Genomic DNA, 21,926 nt, shown 5'->3' with positions numbered 1-21,926 from the left:
CTACCCATGTAACTCACCGTGAAGTAATTGGGGGTGGGGAGTGGCTCTGTACCCCACCTCTGCACCTCCAAGTTGTTTTGTAAGCCTGTCACTGTAGTTGAAATCCCTGCCATTGCTGCAATTCCCCTGGGAACAGATATTACATCACAAAGGCTTTCTTTGGGAGGTAAAGTAGAGACTGCTGTCTTCCTATTGTTTGAACCCAACGTCTGAAATGATCTCTGGGATTTATTTCTGCTCGATAGATATCTTTTTTGTGTGTGTGGTTCGTGGGCCTCTCACTGTTGTGGCCTCTCGCGTTGCGGAGCACAGGCTCCGGACGCGCAGGCCCAGCGGCCATGGCTCACGGGCCCAGCCGCTCCGCGGCATGTGGGATCTTCCCGGACCGGGGCACGAACCCGCGTCCCCTGCACCGGCAGGCGGACTCTCAACCACTGCGCCACCAGGGAAGCCCAGACAGATATCTTTTTAAGTTGTCAGATCTGATCCAGGACAAGTGAGGTTTAATAGGATGAGATCTAGGAAGACCCAGGTTCAGGGTGAGGCCTACTAAGTGCTGTACTGGCAGGTGAAAAGCCTGGAATACACAGGAGCAGTAAGGATACAGGATTCTTGGGCTGCTCAGGGGAGAATCAGAGAGTGAGGCGCGAAGCATTAGCCATGGGGCACCCATGCCAGGGGCATGATGTTTTTTATTGTGCTGCTTGCTATTTTGTCAGGCCAGCAAAGCAACATCTCCTCTCGGGATCTAGAAGTAGATTACAGCTCAGCCTTTCAGGCCAGAGGAGGGAACAGTTTCCGTGTGCTTCAATTTCTTGTTCATTGGTACAATCAAGATTTTGTCTAGACGCCCAAGATGCAAGGCCTTCTCCTTCTTCCCCTCTCCCTGCTCCTCTGCCCTCCTCCTCCCTCCCCTCCCCCCTCCCTCCCTCCCTTCCTTCTTTTCTTCCTTCCTTCCTGCCATCTGAAAAGCCACAAACATCTGCGGAGTGCCTATCATGATACTTCCAACTTGGCACTTATTCGGTCTTCGCAATGACCCAATGAAGGTTCCTATTCCCCTTCTGGAGATGATGAAACAGAAACTCAGAAAAGCTTAAGAAACTGTGTGTGTCAAGTCAGCAGGTGAGCCGGAGATAAAAATGTTTGTCTAATCATATTGCATCCAGTGCCCTTTTCTAATACTTCAATATACTTAAAATGTACCCAGAGGAGATCTAATTATGATGGACCAAAAGGTATTAATGTGTGAATATTCACAGCCTTCTCCCCTACCTCTATCACTAAAGAGAATTCGGATTTTGACGACAGTTTTCCCTTCCCCTGTCTAGAGGGAGGAGAAAATATGTAGATCTACATAACAGAGTAAGGGAAGGAAGAGGGAGAAGCAGAAAGATGTATGCTATGTACTTAGAGAGAATTTGGGGGATATTGGTGAGAAAGAGACTCTGAAACAGCTGAGGTAAGAAGGAATTACAGAAGACTCAGACAGGAAGATGTTAGTCCCTGAGAAATTTGGATGAAGGATTTGATTAATGATACATTTCTTTTGGCTGCTGGACTGTATTTCATTGACATGGATACTTTATTGAGACCGGATCACAGGGATCCCCATAGATTGCTTGAGGTTTCATAATCAAGCTCAGATTCTGTCTGAGGGAAACCATGTTTCTCAGCCCATATATTAACTTAAGTAAAATTCGACATTTCAAGTGTTAAAGGATAGAAAACAAGCCAAGTAATTTGTCCACATTCACACAGGTAGTTTATATCATTTAATGGATGTCTATAATCAGATCTTCAGATTCCAAATTCAGGGCTGTTTCTCTGACACCATGTTGGGTTTTCACATCTTTTCCAATGTATTATGCAATGCAATGTGGGGATCTGGGAGGGACTCCATAAGAAGTGGGGGAAAAGTGGAGGCTGGATGGCTTCCGGGTGCTGATTCCATTTCTGTTTGTGGTCTGGTGCCTAATCCCCCCCACCTCCTCTTCTGTCTCCTTCTGTTCTCCAGACAAAAAAAGGAAAAACAAACAAACAAAAAATCCCAACAGGAACAACAAAATTTTACCTACCCTGGGAGTGTAGTGCTATGAATTTGTATCATTTCCCCCCAACTTTATGCTTTGGGTCCACAGAGAAATGGTGACTATGATTTGGTATCATTCTGGCACAGTGAGTGATGCAGAGAAATGACCTTTACTCTTCCCCAGGAGGGCAAGATGGCATAGGTAGAAGGATGTCCCTTGTGTCTGTAGAAAAGTAAAGGGACTCATAGAATTCCAGCCTCTGTCCAGAGAGTAATGCCAAAGTGGGTAGCCAACCAGAAAGTGAGAGGAATACCTCCCAAGGCTTCTGGGACAGGCTTAGGGAAGTTGGGAGCCAGGAGGGAAAGTTCTTTGTAACTATGAACACAACTAGCCACCTTCTGGGTAGAATCTAGTGATGTTAGGGTCTGAGATCTATACTCCGCATGTTCATTTTACGCTGTTTTAAGTTTAAAAAGTTGGTTTCCACACCGTTTTTCTGGAAAAAATTTAAATAAATCTCTAGCCTGCCGCAGCTGAACTAAAGGAGAAAAGATTTTTGTCCATTCTCACCTTTACAAAGTTCTGGTTTTTCCTCTCAGTGCTTAGTCTCTATGGTGGTATTTTGTGGAGAAATGGGAGAAGGAACAAGAAAAAAGTAAAACTTATTTATATATATATACAATTTTGCTTAGGTCTCAAATAATTTTCCTCTGAACTCAAGGATCAATGAGGACCCTGAGAGACTCAAGATCACTTTAGCTACCACTAGACTTCTTACCTTGACACACTTTATTCCTTGGACTTACGTCTCTCTTTGCCAAAAACAATACTGCAACAAAAGACAGGCTGTACTATTTACGATTTTTAAATCCCCGGGGCAAGGCAGAATGAATCAAACAAACTTTGCTCCCATCTTACCCTTTCAGATCCTTTTCCCCTCTCTATAGAAGGGGTTTCAACTTGCCTCACGAGAGGTACTAAGAGGCAAATGGATTTTAAACCTCGGTCAGAGAGGAGCTCTGAGGAAATCAAGTAGTCAGCACTTATCACCCCATCAGGCATTATTTAAAGTATCCATTTATTAGCAGGTTCACTTTTAGAGCGCTGTCGCCAGCGACATCCAGGCAGCGCGAGAAGGGAGGCTGAAACACGTCTGAGTCCCCCCCGCGCCCCCCCCCCCCGGGGCCGGCGCTCAGACCACAGGTAGCAAACGTCTGAGCTGTGATCCTGGCTGCGCTCCCGGAAAAGCCACCGACTGCGGCCCTGGGAGAGGGCTCTGTCCCCGCGGAGGTAAGCTCCTCAGCAATTCTGTTCCGCGACTCGGTAGGGGCCTTTGCTTTCCTTTTGCAATGGGATCTGTCGGGTCTGCAACTACACTCTTTTTGCGCTCTTCTTGACGAGGGGACGTTCATTGGAGCTTCCCCAGCCGCAGGTACAGGATCCTTATAGATGGCCCCAGAGGCGGCTGCTGCGTTTCAGCCCCACTGCAGCGCGCCGGGTGACTCACGGAAGGCCTCCAGTTCTAATGGATGTATCCAATTTGACTTTTGGAAACCCACCCTAGTTTTACTGGGCGTGTGTGTGTGTGTGTGTGTGTGTGTGTGTGTGTGTGTGTGTGTGTGTGTGTGTGTGTGTGTGTATTTGTGCGTGTTTGGGGAGGGGGTGACCACGTGACCGCCACTCGCTCCAATCTGGGTACCATTTAAGCCCAGTGCAGCCAAGAGGGAAAATCAATGAGCGAAGTTACCACTCTGCCCTAGCCTTGCAAAGGACTGCGGAGTCGGAGGCCGGGGAAGGGTGAGCCGAGTGTACCGGGGAAGAGGAGAGGCGAGGACGCCGTTCGCCCCTGCTTGGCCGCTGGGGGCCGCAGTCACCTTCAGCGTAGGGGACCGGGGAGACGCGAACCCCTTTGGCGGCTCCGGCCGCCGGGCTCCCTTCAGCGCACAGACTCGGCTCGCTCACCCCCAGAGCTGCAGCCGCGACCCGGGACCGAGCGGACGTCGCCTTCCCCGAGCTCTGGCTGGGCCCCCATCCCGCCCTCCCCGGCCTCAGCCTCCAGACAGGCAGCCTCTCGGCGCGTCCGCCGCGCCCCTCCCGGGCCCGCCCCCTCCGCCCCCTCCGCCCCCTCCGCCCCCTGGGTGCGCGCAGTCGCTGCCCGTGCGCCCTGCCTGCCAGCGCACGCCGGGCGGGCGAAGATGAGGAAGCTGAGCCGAGCTCTCTGCCGCCCGCTTCCCGGCCCGCGCCGCTCACCGCCCGCAAGCCCGTGACGCGGCGGCGCCGGCCGAGACACAAAGACCGCGGCTGGGGCCGCCCGGGGGCTGAGGCCACGACCCGGGGCCGCTGCGAGCCCGAGCGCCATGCGAGCCGGTGCCGTCCGCCCGCTGCCCGGGAGGAGCCCGAGCGCCCGCCTTCGCCGCCGTGCGCCGGCTCCAGTCCCGGCTGCAGCCCGGTGGGCGCTGCGCAGGTGAAGGCAGAGCCCGACCCGGGGCGGCCGAGGCCACAGCCGCCCCAGCCCCCGGGGTGCGGACGCTGGTGCGGACCCCGGGGTGTCCGAGAGGCGGCGGGACCCGGCGGGTTCCGGAGTCTTCCCGAGCCGCAGCGTCTGAGGCCGGGCTGACCCCGGCGGGAAAGAAGTGGGAGCCCCGCGGGACGGCGTGGGCCCGGCGCCGGGGGAGCCTCGGAGGTAACTTCGGAGAGCCCGGGACGGGCGGGGGGCGGGAGCGCACGTGTGCTTGAGTGTGCCGGTGCGAGGTGTGTACGCTGTGTGCCCGCGGCTCGCCGCACACGCGCGCGGGGTGTGAGGTCCGGGGCTGCGGGCGCACCTCAACGCCTCCCCTCGGCCCCGGAGCACTGCGGGCCGCAGCGTTGGGGGCTGTGATGGGCCAGGTGTGTGTGCGGTGCTGGGCTTGACCAAACCTGGTGGAGAGATCGGGGGTTCCTTAAGCGAGTCAACGGGAAAGGATCATGCAGTTTGGGGCAAGTTTTCATGGCTGAAAATTCCCTTGTAGAAAACGGTATCTTGAGGGTTAAATAGGCTAGCACTGTGTGCAAAAAGCCTGACACATCAGAGGCGCAAAGTAAGATGGAAAGCTGGACGAACCCCAGCTGGACCGACCAGTGCCTCCAATTCTTAAATTGAGATTTCCAGTCACGTTGACGTGGAATGGGATCGTTGTTCTTCCCGAGGAGATAAGGATGTGCAACTTCACCTGCCAGAGACATAGAAGCCAGGCCTGGCGGGTGAGGAGCGTGCACTCACACGCTATCTACCTGGTGCATCTGCAGCGTTCCCTACCTGTTCCGCCCTCCCTCTTTAACCGAGTATTTCTCTGGGCTACCACATCCAGCTAGGGTAACCGTTTGTCTCTCTCTCGAGGGTGCCGGGAGCTTCTGGCGGCATTGGAGCAGCTTCACTGGAACAGCGCCCAATCCAGCATTGTTTTGCTGGAAGACTGTAGCCGCGTTAAACTGTTGTGTAAGGTGGTTGGGTTCAGGCATACTTTTCAGTGGGAATTAAGTATCGTTTGCGGGAGACCTAAGCTGGGAGATCCAGAGTCTCTGCGATAAACAATAGAGATCGATCTTAGAGGCTTCTAGCCCATTTGTCTTGTGGAAGGGGCAGTATCCATGCTGCCGCCCTCATGGCTGTGATTGGGAGCTTCACTGCCCCAGCTGGCCGGGATTTTATGCGTGACATAAAGAGTTGCCAGGAGTGGTTTGGCAGCAGGGTACGGAGCCAGGTATGCACCCTTTTCTCCAGCAAACAAGCTGTCGCCACCTCCTCCCCCAGATGAAGATGTTGGGTAAATGACCCTTCCTTCCCATTTCTATGACCACCAGCGTCCCTGGAGTCTGCTCTGCAGGTAGTAGACAGCAGACAGCTGTGGCCACAAGATGTCTTTTGGAATGCGACCCTTGCAGCAGTATTTTGAGGACAGTTGAAATAACAGAAGGAGGTTCAAGAGAGTAGGGTGCCTGCTGCTGTAGGGAGAGTTGTACACCTCCCCTTTAGGGGCTTTCTTTCTGTGTATCAGAGGAAGGTAGAGCAGGAGAGAGCAGGGGGAGTCTGCAGAAAGAACACATTTAGAGATTTTCTTAGGTTACTGGAACCTGGAAGGAAAACCTTAAATGTCTGGTAAATAGAGTCTGATTTTTATTGTGCGTGTCTGAGAGGTTTGTATAAATCTGAGTCTATGTGCAAATAAATGGCCAGGGACATAATAGATCAAACAGTTTATTTGCATTTCTGATGAGTTTGGTGAGGAAGTGTTGTACAGCAGTTAATACTTGGAAGACAGCCAAAGGTTTCTTTGTTGGTGATGTGTTCTTTTTGAATTTTACATATATAAAGTCCTTTTTTTTTTTTTTTTTTTCCTGGCCAGTGCTAGAGGCAAAATTGATGCGTCTTTCCAACTTCCAAAGCTTTTGTAGCTATTAACCCTCTGATATTCCCTCCGAGCCATTCAATTGCCTCTGTGAGGTTAAGATGTCTATCCTGTCTCTACCCACTGCACACAGAACTGGTCTGGTGGTTTTCTCCCTCACGAGTCCCCGAATAAGCCCTTTCTCAAATCTTGACAAATGTGAAGCAGAAAGCAGTGTTGCAGCTATGGCTTTGTGCTTGCGGGGCAGGGATTTGATAACCAAGAGAAGGAAGGGGAAGATCCTGCTCCCTGCTTCTGCCAGGTGGTGATGTGTGTTCTCAAAGTAGCCGGGAAAGGTTCCAGATTCCTCTGTGGCTATGTTGCTAAAGCCCACTGATTAGCTTTTCCCACTGACATTTGGAGCTTACCTGCAGACTTGGTGTAAATTGGAAAAAAAAAAGAGGGGTATGGAGTTTAGAGACAGGCAGAGGCAGCTGGTGACCAGTCTCAGGTATGCTTCTAATTTCACGGTATGACCTTGGTAAATTACTTAACTTTTCTGCATGTTTATAGAAAATGACAGAGCATCAGACTAGACCATTAGTTTTTTTCCCCTCCTTCTCTCTCTATAAGAGTAGAGCTCTTTAAGAGTAGAACTCTTTAAGTTAAATCTTATATGAATGTTAAGTATATGAAACAGATTAAAGATGAGGGAGGGACATGGCAGCCTGTTCATTCCCAAGGTAATGTCGGAAGCACCCTCTTGGAACCGCTTACGGCACCCCAGAACACAGTTAGAGAGAATGCCTAGAAGCCTTCTCTCCAGAATGTGGCATATTCCCCCTTTGAGTGTTTGAAATGAAATATTGTGGTCGCCTAGTTCTGTGTTATTAAGGAGGATCTGGCACCTGGTCCTCTTCGATGGCTAGCTAACCCCCTACAACGTGGGCTCCAGAAAGATCATGACGTCTTCAGCCCTAAAGCTCCTAAATAGAGCACAGTACCTGGCATGTAAGTAGGTACTTTGTAAATGCTTGCTGAATGGATAAGTGAGGGAGTAAAGTTGTTTTAACCGAACAGGGACAAATGGATGGAACGACTACAGTATAAATCTTAGGAGGGCAGGGACTTTGATTGACTTGTTGCTGCCTAGCACAGACAGATTTTGGCTCATTGCAAGAAAAACCTTTAAATTAGTTCAAGTTGGGAACTGATTGCTCTAAGAGGTCATCAGCACCAAGCATATGGTGGTTATTATTCTGCTAATAAAGAGTCTGACTGTCTCTCCTTCTGGGAACATGGAGGATTGCAGTTCCCTGGACACATGAAATTAGATGTGGCCTTGTGCCTTGTCTGGCTGGGAGCTTTCAGAGTTAGCGGGTGCCTCACTTCTTGGTTGTCCCTTTTCCTCTCCTCCAGGACAGTCAGAGTTCCATGGGATTTCCCTGGCGGTTCAGTGGTTAGGACTTGGAGCTTTCAAGCTGCTGTGGCCTTGGGTTCAATCCCTGGTCGGGGAACTAAGATCCCATAAACTGCACTGGGGCTGCCCCTCAGCCTGGGTCCTAGACTGAAGGTGATGTGGAGCAGAGCCCCTGGCTGTCACCTTGGTCATGTCCATGGATAAGAAATAAACCGGGCTTCCCTGGTGGCGCAGTGGTTGAGAGTCCGCCTGCCGATGCAGGGGACACGGGTTCGTGCCCCGGTCCGGGAAGATCCCACATGCCGCGGAGCGGCTGGGCCCGTGAGCCATGGCCCCTGAGCCTGCGCATCCGGAGCCTGTGCTCCGCAACGGGAGAGGCCACAACAGTGAGGCCCACATACCACAAAAAAAAAAAAAAAAAAAAAAAAAAAAGAAATAAACCGGGCTTCCCTGGTGGCGCAGTGGTTGAGAGTCCGCCTGCCGATGCAGGGGACACGGGTTCGTGCCCCGGTCCGGGAAGATCCCACATGCCGCAGAGCGGCTGGACCCGTGAGCCACGGCCGCTGAGCCTGTGCTCCGCAACGGGAGAGGCCACAACCGTGAGAGGCCCGCATACTGCAAAAAACAAATAAAAATTAAAAATAAATCACTGGTGTTTTAAGCCACCGGAATCTGGGGAGAGTCTTGCTGCAGCATAACCTAGCCTATCCTGATGGATGCAACTGTAAAGAGCTTAGGATAATGCTGGTTTGGGATCAGGACACATCAGCATAGCAGTGTTATCCAGGAAGGCCTGAGGTTGCTGAGACAGGGCTTCATGGGGATTAGAACCTTGGTGTGATCACCACATTGAGGCGTGTGGTTGCCATCTTTGCTGGTTGCAGAGTTCATCTGCTAATATACCCAGGCCAGTCTTTTAGAGAAAGACCCATGATAACCAAAGGCCTGATGCATAAGACATATAATGCTGGCTTAATAGGTTAGTGGGAAGAAAGTGAATCATTAAGTGTGTTCACTGGTCAGGGAGAAATGCCCATTAGAAGCCAGATAATAAAAAGAAGCTGTTTTGTGAGCTTGGAATGAAATGTAGGGGAGTTAGTGGAGTGAGCTGCCAGGGCCGGTGTCCTATGGCTGTGACATGCTGTTGTTTCCTTTTTTATCCAAGTTCAAGAACTACCTGCTGAATGCACTACATACATACACACAGACACCATTTAATGCCATCCTTAGTGCGTGATTTGTTGAGTACGATTACTGTGTGATTCTTCTGGGGCTCTGTTGTCCCATGTTCTCAGCCAATGGGAGCTTTCATGGCAGGCTTTTCTACTGGCTTGGCCTGTGGGAACGGTGCACTACAGAAGCTCTCGGCCAGCGAGCCCCCCCACCTCCTCTCCACCGTGGAAGCCTTCCTCAGAAGCCCTTTCACCCGCTGTGCCCTTTCCTCCTGCCTTTCTGCTGTGTCCTGGCGAGCAGTTTTGACTTCCGGTGGCTGGTGTACTGCTTTGATTACCACATTGCAGCCTCTGTAATATCACTGGGTGATATTACAGGATGGTAAACATGCAAGCTTTATGGTTACTTAAGGAGACTTCAGGTAAACAGCTGAGATAACACACCAGAGCAGGTCAATAGGCCAGTAGGGATTGATGGGAGTCCTGTGGGGGTGAAGGGCTCTAGAACCTCCTGGAAGCCTGGAGGGTTGACCACAGTCGTGAGAAGGCCAGCCGAGAGACACGGGAATGGGGCCTGGAGTTGAGGTTGGAGAACATGGAAGGCCATTTGGCACTGTGGGTGCAGGATGGGGAGCAGGTGGTGAGTGGGTGGGTTGGGGGACATGGGGATGGGTAGTGGGTGGGAGTGGGCACGGGTGCGGTGGGTAGTTGGCTCTGGGCTCTCTCTCCCCATCTGTCCCGCTTCCACGGGAGCACTTCCTGCGCTGTGTTGAACATACCTCGTGCTGGTCTGCCTCTCCCACCGAACTGTGGGCCTCTGGAGGAGTAGGACAGCGTCTCAGTCCCCGTCTTGCCCCAGTGACCGGCACGGAACTGGCACAGGCTGCGCAGTGCAATAACGCTGTCCTGTGGAGGAGGGAATGGGTATCGCGTCGGATGATTCAGAGGCCCTCTGCAGGGGCGGGGGAGGCCTGGCTCTGTAGCTGCCGCATGATGAAAAAATGGAATGATTCAGTCCGGTAACCTCCGTCTGAGTCAACAGTACGGTGTGGCCACTGGAAAGATCCTTAGCTGAAAAATGGCATCCGGAACGAGGAAGGGGACATCCGTTATTTTCTATACTTCAGTGTAAGGAGGCTTAACTCCAGAAGCCCATGAGCCAATTGGAAATTATTTAAAGTAGCAGGGTGCATCAATGCCAAGATGTGTCTAGTCCAGCATTCCCAGGCAACTGTCAAGGCAAGGACAGTACCAAAGCCTCTTGGGGATCTTTTATTGTACTTTTTAGATTAATTTTTTGGGGGGTATAGTTGCTTTACAATGTTGTGTTAGTTTCTGCTGTACAGCAAAGTGAATCAGCTATGCGTTTACATATATCCCTTCTCTTTTTGGACTTCCTTCCCTTTTAGGTCACCGCAGAGCATTGAGTAGAGTTCCCTGTGCTATGCAGCAGGTTCTCATTAGTTATCTATTTTATACAGAGTATCAGTAGTGTATATATGTCAATCCCAATCTCCCAACTCATCCCCCCCTGGGGGGGGGATCTTTATAAATGTCGATTTCAGGCCTATGCCTGATCTGCATCCGCAGAATGGCTGGGCTTGAGGCCTGGGCCCCTGTTTATCCCCCACGTTTACAAGTGCTGTTTGGAGTTGCCAGAGGAAGGGGAAGATCCGAGTCAGAGACCTCGTCCCCCTCAATAGGAAGGATAGAGGACGGTTGCAGCTAGGTCCTGAAGTGAATGGTTGGAGGACATGGGAAGGACCAGTTCCCTGTCTTGGGGCTGTGGTGCCCAGGCAGGCATGGATCAGGGTTGCTGTGAGCTTGGAGAATGGGGAGAGGGATGTGACAGTATGACCTTCCATGTGTCCAGGGTTTTAAGATGCATTTCAGGATTACAGTACAAGAGAGTCCTTATCAACGTCACGAATTATCATTATCCTCAGCGGCCAGTCAGTAGAGGGTTCTAGCTGACAGGCTGGGCAAACCAGATCTTATCTGATCAATTAGAGCAAAGCGTTTGCCTTCTGAGAAGGACTGCAAACCTTCCAGCTATGTCTACCCTAAATATAAGAAAGTGGAGAGGACAAGACTTCCTTCCTTCCCTGTGTGCACTGGTGGTCAGGGATTCAGGTCCTCCAGTAAAGAGGTACCCAGCCCCAAGATGGCCACGTCCTAATCCCCAGAACCTGTGACCTTACATGGCAAAAGAGACTTTGCAGATGTGATGAAGATCTTGGGATGGGGGGGTCATGCTGGATGATTGAGGTGGCTCAAAGTAATCACAGGAGTCTACGAACGGGGAAGAGGAGACAGAAGAGTTAGCGATGGAGATGTCACCACTGGAGTAGAGCTCAGAATGATGTAATTGCTGGCTTTGAAGCTGGAGGAAGGGGCCGTGAGTCAAGGAAACTGGGCAGCCTCCTGGAACTGGAAAATGCAAGCAAACAGATTCTCCCCTAGAGCCTCTGGAAGGAGTGTAGCCTTGCTGATACCTTGACTTAAAAACCCATTTGGGGGCTTCCCTGGTGGCGCAGTGGTTGAGAATCTGCCTGCCGATGCAGGGGACATGGGTTCGTGCCCTGGTCAGGGAGGATCCCACATGCCGAGGAGCGGCTGGGCCCGTGAGCCATGGCCGCTGAGCCTGTGCTCCTCAACGGGAGAGGCCACAACAGTGAGAGGCCTGTGTACCACAAAAACAAACAAACAAACAAACAAAAAAACCCATTTGGTCTTCTGACCTCCAGAACTCTAACATGATAAATCTGTGTGGTTTTAAGCCACTATATTTATGGTAATTTGTTACAGCAGCAATAGGAAACGAATACAGCACAACTTCTGAGATGATCAATATTTGCCACCTAAGTGTTGGGAAGCCACAGAACTTTGCAGAACCAGAGGTGTAACTTTGACTTTTTCTGGTGGCAGTGGACATTCTGGGGAATCTGATCAGATATTCACCTTGGTCAGTGTTTCTTGAATCCTAAAACTCTACCCTCTCTACAATGAACTCACAAAGGCCAGAGGTTCCATTGACTGCAGTTTCGGAAACACAGTAATAGAAGTTCAGCACTGTCCCCTAAAGTGCGAATAGTCACTGAGACCACATAGCCATCCCAGTTATAAGATCTAGAGTATGCATTTACATTTATAATGAAATGAAAACAAACAGTTAAATTAAGACAAATCATAGAAAAATGGCATACCGTTTTTCCCAAACGGCATATATAGGAAAATACATGCAAGGAGGGGTGGAAAAACTTTCCTAAATGATAAATGAACTAGAGGGTTCTTATACTGTTAGGAAGCATTTTGACTTCCCTCAAATGGTGTCTGTCTGTACCTCTTCATCTCAACAGTCATCATCTGGTCCAGGGCCTCATCTCTTCCTGGGAAGTCAAAGGTCAGGAGGGAGGCTGACATAGGGCTGATTTTAGGTGGATAGAGGGGAAGTTAAGGGTGCTCCCAGCTCTCATTATTTTTTCACTGGAAAATGGAACATGAGTGGTGCCTGAGCTATTTTTGGAGATGTTTTGATAAAGAACATAATCACCTTGGAGCTAAATATTATATCAGAGACAATAAACTAATAAATAGTGTTTATTTGCGCATCATATTGTCTAAAGTGCCTTCCTGGCCAACCAAACATGCTGGTCATGCTTCAGCCTCAGGGCCTTTGCACTTGCTGTTCCCTCTGCCTGGGATGCTTGCTTTCCTCCTCATGTGGTTTACTTGTGGTTTCCCAAATAGGTATTTGGGAACTTCATTCAGATGGAATCTTTCCCCTGAGGACTTCTCTGAACATCTTATTAAAAATTGCAGCCCCCACCCCTGGCCCCATGCTTTCTAACCCCTCCTCTATTTTTCTCCATAGCATTTTCCACCATCTAATATACTATTCACTTTACTTATCTATTTTGCTTATTATCTCTCTCCCCACTAGAATATAAGCTCATGAGGATAGGTGTTTGGTTTTTTTTTTTTTTTTTCTTTTTTTTGGTCTGTTTGAATACCCAGCTGTAGTTCTTTTATTTTTTATTTTTAAAATTTACTTTACTTCATTTCTTGTTTTGGCTGCATCAGGTCTTAGTTGCAGCATGTGGGCTGTTCATTGTGGTGCGTGGGCTCCAGAGCGTGTGGTCCCTGTAGTTTGTGGCATGCAGGCTCTACTTGAGGCATGTGGCCTCAGTAGTTGTGGCACGCAAGCTTAGTTGCCCTGTGGCATGTGGGATCTTAGTTCCCCGACCAGGGATCGAACCCATGTCCGCTGCACTGGAAGGCGGATTCTTTACCACTGGACCACCAGGGAAGTCCTCCTGCTGTATTTCCAGTAGTTACAACCATGCCTGACACATGCCAGTTACAAAATAATATTTTTGAATGAACAAATGGGTGTCTCATTTGACCGTGTTAGTAATCCCAGGAGGAGGAATTGATATCTTACTTTTCTAGGTGAGAACACCAAATATCAGAGATAATAATTTACTTCCCCAAGTTTCCATTGCTGGGGTTTGCCTGCAAATCTTTTCTTCTTTATTTTTTATTAGAAAATCACATATTCCGAACATTTAACTAATACAGACCTAAAATAAAGGGAAGGAAAAAGCACTGAGAGATAGTTTTTATTAACATTTTGGTATATAGGGTGTGCATATAGATAATTTTATATCATATTACAATATGCCATTTAGAAGCACACCTTTTTACTTAAGAATACATCATTAAAAATTAAACATGTCTGGGCTTCCCTGGTGGCGCAGTGGTTGAGAATCCGCCTGCCGATGCAGGAGACACGGGTTCGTGCCCTGGTCCGGGAAGATCCCACATGCCGCGGAGCAACTAAGCCCGTGAGCCATGGCCGCTAGGCCTGCGCGTCCGGAGCCTGTGCTCCGCAATGGGAGAGGCCACAACAGTGAGAGGCCCGCATACCGCAAAAAAAAAAAAAAAAAAAAAATTAAACATGTCAATATGTATATCTATGCAACATGGCTTATTAGTGGCTGCATAACATTTCACCATATTGGTGTACTGCAATTTTATATAACCAATTGTTAGCTACAAAGGTTATTACTGATTTTTTCTTATTATAAGCAGCATTAAAGAGAATATTCATAGCACTTTTTTTTACACATATCTGATTATTTCCTTTAGATAAGTACTTACAGGTGTGGATTTGTTTTATTTAAAGGATGTGCATATTTCAAGTTTTATGCAGATTACTTCCTGTAATGATCACACAAATTTCTCTCTCCAACAGTGCTTGGGAGGGCCCACTTTCCCACATTCTCCCCAACAGTGGTATGAGTCTTCTTAACCAATACCAATTCAGCAGGCAAAAAATCCATAGCATTTTGGTGCTTCTTCACCTTAGAAAGAAAATATCATTTTTATTTTCTTTAGATATATAATGATAAGGCAGTCAAACAAACTGCTGTTTTAGTTTGCTTTCTTTGTTTATTAGGGTGTTGCCCATTTTTTCCTTTGTCTTTCTTTCTTTGAATATTGACTCCTTGTCTTTGGGGCGGTTCATTCTTTCGTATTAATATTTAAAGTTTTCTATAAGATGCAAAAAGTTTCTGCATTCTTTTCTTTTTTCAATTTCTGTGATGTTTATTGACAAGGTAAGTCATTTTCATTTATCCAAGTTGACGAATCTTTTTCATCATGATTTCAACTTTTGGAATCTTGTGTGGAAAATCTTTTCACAACTTCAGATTATTTAATCCTGGCTCAGATTTACGTCTTTACATTTAATCTGTTATTTACTTTTGTATATGGCAAAGAATGAGAGCTAACTTAATTTTTTACCAACTGTTTAACTGATTTTTCTAATAATACTTATCTATTACTTAACTATTTAGTCACATGCTTTACGGAATAAAACATTATTTTCTCATTGACTTGAAATGCCACCTTCCTCATAGAATGAATCCTTAGCTACATTTGGGTATGCTTCTTGTCCTTTTATTCTGTTCCATTGATTTACCTGTCAAATTATACTTATAGGAGCTTTGTATAGTAGGCTTTAAAATTGTCTATCCAAATAGATTGCCATTTCGACCCAGAATTCTTATCTAATTAAAATAAAGCAAATAACTATGTAGCATTCCCTTTAACAGACGGGCCTCTCAACATAAAAAGGCAAAAGCAGGGGCTTCCCTGGTGGCGCAGTGGTTGAGAATCCGCCTGCTGATGCAGGGGACACGGGTTCGTGCCCCGGTCTGGGAAGATCCCACACGCCGCGGAGCGGCTGGGCCCGTGAGCCATGGCCGCTGAGCCTGCGCGTCCGGAGCCTGCGCGTCCGGAGCCTGTGCTCCGCAACGGGAGAGGCCACAACAGTGAGAGGCCCGCATACCACAAAAAAAAAAAAAAAAAAAAAGGCAAAAGCAGCAAAACATAATCAACAACAAAAAACTGTCATCAATTTTCTTAATAGTTACCTTTACAGCTTTATTTATAAAAATTTTCTTTTGGCTCTATTTTGACAGGTCTAAGTGAGAACTCGTTTATCTAGTTTTTAAAATTGATGTTCATTTTAAATTAGCACATATTTTTTTAAATGCAGAAAAGTGCAGAAAATAACCTAAAAGATGTCCACGTACCACAGAGATTAAATAGGTGTTAACATTTTGTCATTTTTGCTTCCGTACTTTTTTTCTTTTTTTGAAGAAAAGAATATGTAGTAGTTCAAGTTCTACCTGCTCCTCCTTTTTTTAATCGCCAGCTGTTGACCCTACTGGAGAAGGAGGATTCTGTCCCTAGGGTTATGGGAATGGTTGCCTGACATCTGACTCTGGAAGATGAGACTGACAGCAGCTTGTTAATCACATAGACTCACAGTCTGGGGGGAGGACACAGCACATCACACAGGGCCACACTGGGGTTGACTTGGGAGCAGAGAGAACAAGCAGGGTCTGTCAGGGGCAGGCTTCATAGTAACAAGAGGATGAGGTGACCCCTGTTTCCTGTGGGAGGACATGATTGGCTTGTTTGAATATCCCTGGTCTGGCAGGGTACCAAACCTGCTACCCAGGGATAAGTCGGAACCACCTGGTCCCTTTGATGAGGATGGTTATTTGGCCAGGGGATCCTATCTGTGGGAGCAGAGTAGGGAGAGGAGCTTGTGGCTAGATCATTTGAGACCCTCCAGGTTTCACCAGATGTCAAGACAGTACAAAATATTGGGCCTTAATTTTAGGTGTTAAACCACATTTTTCCTTCCCCTTCTTTCTCTCCAAAGGAAACCACTCTGCCAGACATGGTATATGTCATTTCCATATATGTTTTTGTACTTTCCTTTTTATATATACATCCCTAAACATTCTATTTTTAAAAAAAATTATATCAGTGATATACATCCATTTGCAACTTTCTTTTTCCATGCATTTTTATGTTTTTGAAGTTTATCCTTAAATTTATTTTAAATAAATGCATTCATATTAGCTGCTGTATATTATCAATTATTTGAATAATCCCAAGTTTATCTTTTCCCCCACTGTAATATTTTACTTTTAAAAAGTGTTTTAATAAACAATTTTGCCTCCTGAGCCCATGTGAATGTTATCTCTGGTAACCATAAACAACATAACCAGAGGTGGATTTGGATGGCAGTAGGATTTGTTTATCTTGAGCCTTATCCATATTGCCAAACTGCTTAATGTTTGCCAGGCGCTAATACGTATAACATGAGATAGATACTATTATCATCCCCATTTTACAGCTGAGAAAACTGAGACAGAGAGACTAATAACTTGCTCAAGTCACACAGCTGGTAACTGGAAGAGCTTGGATTTAAACTTGGGCAATTTAGCTCTGGAGTCATGACCTTTAACACTTATGCCATTCTGCCTGTAACAGATACCAACTATATTCTGATTTGGTTTTGACTGATACTATCTTATCCCATCTACATAATTTCATCCTTTCTGTGACAACATGTTTAGGTATGTGTGTTATAGGTAGGATTTGACTGCAATGTTTAAAAAAATTTTTTTAAATCCAATTTGAGAGTCCCAGTCTTTTTTTTTTTTTTTTTTTTTGTGGTACGCGGGCCTCTCACTGTTGTGGTCTCTCCCATTGCGGAGCGCAGGCTCTGGACGCGCAGGCTCAGTGGCCACAGCTCACGGGCCCAGCCGCTCTGCGGCATGTGGGATCTTCCCGGACCGGGGCACGAACCCGTGTCCCCTGCATCGGCAGGCGGATTCTCAACCACTGCGCCACCAGGGAAGCCCGAGTCCCAGTCTTTTAACCAGTAAATTTAGCCTATTTACATTTACTGTGTATGTTGTATTTGGAAATATTTCTGTCATCTTATTTGTAAATTTTACTTGTCCTAATGTGTCTTTGCTTCTTTATTTCCCACTTTCCTACCTTCTATTAATTGATTGAATTTTATTTATTCCATGTTTTCTGTACACTGGTTCAGTAGTTTTACATTAAGTTCTACAATTTCTTCCTGTTCTATTAGTGGTTATCCATAAATTTTTTCCAATATACATTTTTTAACTTAACATTAAATGTATTTAACATCCCTTTTCTCCTCTGGAGAATACAGGTAGTACTTAGAGAGCTTTAACACTGATCATTGCCCCTTCCATTTTACCTCTAAAATTAGTAATTGCTTTATACAGTTGATGTGTTTAGAATTAACTACATGTTTACCTCTTTCTTTTCTCTGGATTCACTTTCCTTCTCTCTGAAGGAGCTTCTTTAGTAGCTTTTACAATGAGGAGTGTGAGTGACAAACTGTCTGAAATTATAAGTTTTTCTTTATTTCTGAATAATAGTTTATCTGGTAATAGAACTGTAAAGCTATAAGTTATTTTTCCTTAGCACTTTAAGGATTTTATGCCTATGTCTTCTGATCTCTATTTTTATTCTTTAAAAATCTGTTTTTAGTTTTACCCTTTTCTAGGTAATTCACTCACCATCTTCCCATTTTAAGGTTTTCTTTTAGCTTCTGGTATTCTTCAATTTCAGTATGATGTGTGTTGGTGTCTAAGGGTGAATTCATTTTTGTATGCCTTATTTGGAGTGTATGTTGCACTTTGAGAATTCAAGTTTTTAATTTTGGAGCATTCCCTAGACATTATCCCTTTGATTATTGACTTTCCACCATATGTTCTTATCTTTTCTGGAACTCCTGTTAGACATTTGTTAAAACTTCTCCTTTGCTCTATGCCTTTTAACCTCAATCTCATATTTTAAAAATCTTTTTATTTCTCTGCACTGCATACTGCTAAATTCCCTTAGATATATCTTCCAGTTCACCAATTTTCTCTTCACTTATGTCTAATATGTTACTTGCTCTGTCCATTGTGATTTTTATTTCAATGATTATTTTTAATTTCTAGAAGTACTATTTCATTCTTTACCAGATGCATATGTTCATTTTTTCACATCTTTAATTTGGATTTCCCAAATGTTTAAATATGTTTACTTATTTAAAATATACTTATAGCTTTTTAAAGATTGTTTTCCATTTCTTGATGTTCTTGAAGTTCTAATCCTCCTGATTATTTTGTGTCTGCTGACTGTTACTCACTGTTGTGTATTTCCTCTTGTGTGTTGTAATTTTTAAAAATAGTATTCAACGTTAGTGTGGCTTCTTTTCTCTTTGGGGCACCTTGATTGTTCGGAGCAGTTTTGCACTTGTTTTGCTTGTATCCAAGGATATCACCAACATAGAACCTATTTGCACATTAATTTCTTAACTCAAGAGACCTTAAACCATCCAGCAACATAAATTGAGCCCTAACCTATTTAAGGCATCAGCCCTGTTTTACATTCTAAGCCCTGTTTTACATTTAACCAAGAGCCCAGGTAGAAGCTGACAAGTTTCCTTGCTTCCTGTGCTCATAAGCAGATTTCCCCTCTGTTTCATACTCTGACTTACAGTTAGAGAATAGTCCTTAAAGGGTCCCATCTTTCTGCAGACATCTTTCCCACTCACCATCTCATGGAGGGCCACTTCTATTCTAACTTAGTAGAAACCTCCTGCCCCAGCTCCCCAAGAGCAGCTCCATTACCAGCTCTGTGATTTTTCAATCCTTTCTCTGTTTCTGGCACCTGGACATTTACCTTGCTCTCTTGCAAGCTTAGCTGCACACATTAAGAAAAAAAATCATATTTTATCCAGCATTTCTAGGTGTTCATAATGGGAGTCTTGTCGCATTTTCTAAGCTTGCCTTCTTGCCAGATCTGGGAAATGCTTCATGTCTTGATTTCTTAATCAAGGGCTTTGCACTAGGGTTGAGCTCTGTGGGGATACATCTTGGCAAAGAGGAGCAAAGCCCCCTTCCCAACTCTATGCTGCCCTCTTTAGCAGCTTTGTGGAGGAAAACTGCCATTAAGAGAGAAAGGGGTCTCCTTTCAGTTTGAAATGTATTATAGGTGACACAAGGGGAGGTAGAAATTCCTATCCATAAATTTTAGATTCCTAGAGGAATGCCTTCCTTTTGTAGTTTCATTGAATCCAGAATTTCACTGAATCACAGTAGCATTCACCATCCTGGAAAAAAAGAAAATCCAAAACAACAAGCCAGGTCAGTATCTGGGCTGGAATTACACAAACGCTGCAGAGAAATGCTCTTTACTCTGCTTTTCATTAGTGTAAAGTGAGAACATTGTGCCCACATTCCACCTTGGCCCATTATTTCAGCTTTGGAAAGATCAATATATCATGGCATATGGGAAAGCTTTAATAAGAACACTTCAGGGACTTCCCTGGTGGTGCTGTGGTTAAGAATCCGCCTGCCAATGCAGGGGACACAGGTTCTATCCCTGGTCCAGGAAGATCACACATGCTGTGGAACAACTAAGCCCGTGTGCCACAACTACTGAGCCTGCACCCTGGAGCCCGAGAGCCACAACTACTGAGCCCGCGTGCCACAGCTACTGAAGCGTGCTCGCCTAGAGCCCATGCTCCGCAACAAGAGAAGCCCCACTCACCGCAACTAGAGAAAGCCCACACGCAGCAACGAAGACCCAATGCAGCCAAAATTTAATTAATTAATTAATTAAATTTAAAATTTAAAAAAAGAAAGAACACTTCACAACCGAGTTTTGCTAATCCAGCTCAAGGTTGGTGTCATTTGTTCTCATCAGATTTTGGAGCTGTTGGCAGAAGGGAAGATGAAACCTTTAAGGGAGTTGGTGGAAATGAAATTCAGAGAGCTTGTCTTCTGTCCGAAGATTCATGCAGCAATCCTGCAAGTTATATCCCTAAATCATGTCCTTTTCTTCTGCTCTGTTTTGATCAACATCCAGTGTCCAGGCTTTGAGCAGATAAAAATGCAGAAGTTCATGAAAAAATGTGGACATTCACTTTAGCCTCGTACTCTGAACAGCTACATTTGTCATAGTTGGAGCATGACATGAGAAAGACACACAGGGTCATGAGGTAGTGGGAAAAAAATCCGGCATCCGTTTCCTGCCCTTCCCAAACCTACAGACTGCTGTGTGGTGGAAAGAGCCGTGGATGTGGAGCTGGAAGAGCCTGGAGTAGTCCCCCTGGCTGTGTACGTGCAGGAGGCATTGCCAAGGAAGAGAATGTGGACCCCGGTCTGTGCATCCTGTGGGCGACTGCCCACCTGAGCCTCAGGCCCCGCCCCTCCAGTACCTGCTCTGTTGGTGGTCCCCGCTCCCACAGAATCGAGTCCAGACGCCCAGCCCAGATTCTGAGACCTGCCTTCTCTAAACGCCCCCTGCTTGCCCAGCTCCACAGTCAGACTCCGCCCCGCTGCACCTTCACGCCTCTGCCCTTTGCCCTGGAATCTGCCCTCTGTCTCCTTCCTCCAGACCATGAAACACCCTCTTCCTCCTCAGTCTTCGAGGCCTTTGCAGATGGCGCCTCCTCTGCGAAGCTGGCCTTTCCCTGTGGCTGGGATTCTTCTCACTCCCCCCGGGTCCCCAGCTTCTTGTTTATGCTTCTCTGGCACCTGACAGCCAGGACTGGCGTTTCTGCCCAGACACTTGTGAAAATAGGCAAGGTGTCAGAAGCCCTGCGTCCTGTGGCCGATTCTGCCACTAACTCTCCATGTGGCTTTGAAAAATGATGGCCCTAGGCCCCGTTTTCCAGTTTGTAAAGGCGAGGGGCTTAGCCTGGCAGCTCACCATGGTCCCTCGCACAGTGCCATGTACACACTGTTGCTCAGATGGTTTGTGAAGCTCCGAATGCCTGCAGAATCTTCAAGAAGACCCGAGGTAGTTTCCCGGGGTGGGCATCAGGTAGGTGACGAGGGGGGCCCGGTCTTAGAGTGATGTGTGATAAGGGGGCTGAGAGGACACCCCTGTTTATTCTCAGTGGATAATTCCAACCTCTGGCCTTCAGAACTTCCTCATGGAATCAGGTTATGAACTTTCCTCTTATTTCAAAAAGAGACGAATAAAGAACTCTGCGCACAACTTGTTCTTTTCCTCTTGAGGCGTAATCCAGAGAGGCAGTAACTCACGGGTTTAATGCAGATCCCTGAAAGCACGTGATTGAGGACATAGTTTTCTACAGTGGGAAACTAAAAGTCTTTTTTTTTTTTTCAAATAAATTTATTTATTTTCATTTTTGGCTGTGTTGGTCTTTGTTGCTGCGTGCGGGCTTTCTCTAGTTGCGGTGAGCGGGGGCTACTCTTCATTGTGGTGCGTGGGCTTCTCATTGCGGTGGCTTCTCTTGTTGCGGAGTACGGGCTCTAGGTGCGTGGGCTTCAGTAATTGTGGCATGCGGGCTCAGTAGTTGCGGCCCACGGGCTTAGCTGCTCCGCAGCATGTGGGATCTTCCGGGACCAGGGCTCGAACCTGTGTCCCCTGCATTGGCAGGTGGATTCTTAACCACTGCGCCACCAGGGAAGCCCCTAAAGGTCTTTGAAGAGATTGAAAATGTGAAAACTAGGCAGGCCAGAATGCTGCTTTAGGGCCACGTGTGTCTTGCTCTCTCTCTGTAGAA

At 46.8% G+C, this 21,926-nt stretch overlaps 1 protein-coding gene across 3 annotated transcripts in view; it reads left to right on the top strand.

Moving 5' to 3' along the window:
- The first annotated feature begins 3,283 nt into the window (after positions 1–3,283).
- Positions 3,284–21,926, top strand: part of MINAR1 (membrane integral NOTCH2 associated receptor 1) — a 39,004-nt gene continuing 20,361 nt past the window's right edge. For 2 of the 3 annotated variants that reach the window (XR_010839859.1, XM_059057568.2), the window contains exon 1: positions 4,426–4,716. The gene's annotated coding sequence lies outside the window, so the exon portion shown is untranslated. Of the gene's footprint in view, positions 3,324–4,425; positions 4,717–21,926 lie in introns of those variants that run through there. The other variant, XM_067030076.1, reaches the window with a different exon arrangement.

This window comes from Kogia breviceps, chromosome 3, assembly GCF_026419965.1.
Source record: "Kogia breviceps isolate mKogBre1 chromosome 3, mKogBre1 haplotype 1, whole genome shotgun sequence".
NCBI classification, from domain to species: domain Eukaryota; kingdom Metazoa; phylum Chordata; class Mammalia; order Artiodactyla; family Physeteridae; genus Kogia; species Kogia breviceps.
Note: the sequence above shows the minus strand (reverse complement) of the source record. Positions and strands in the feature narration are given on the sequence as shown.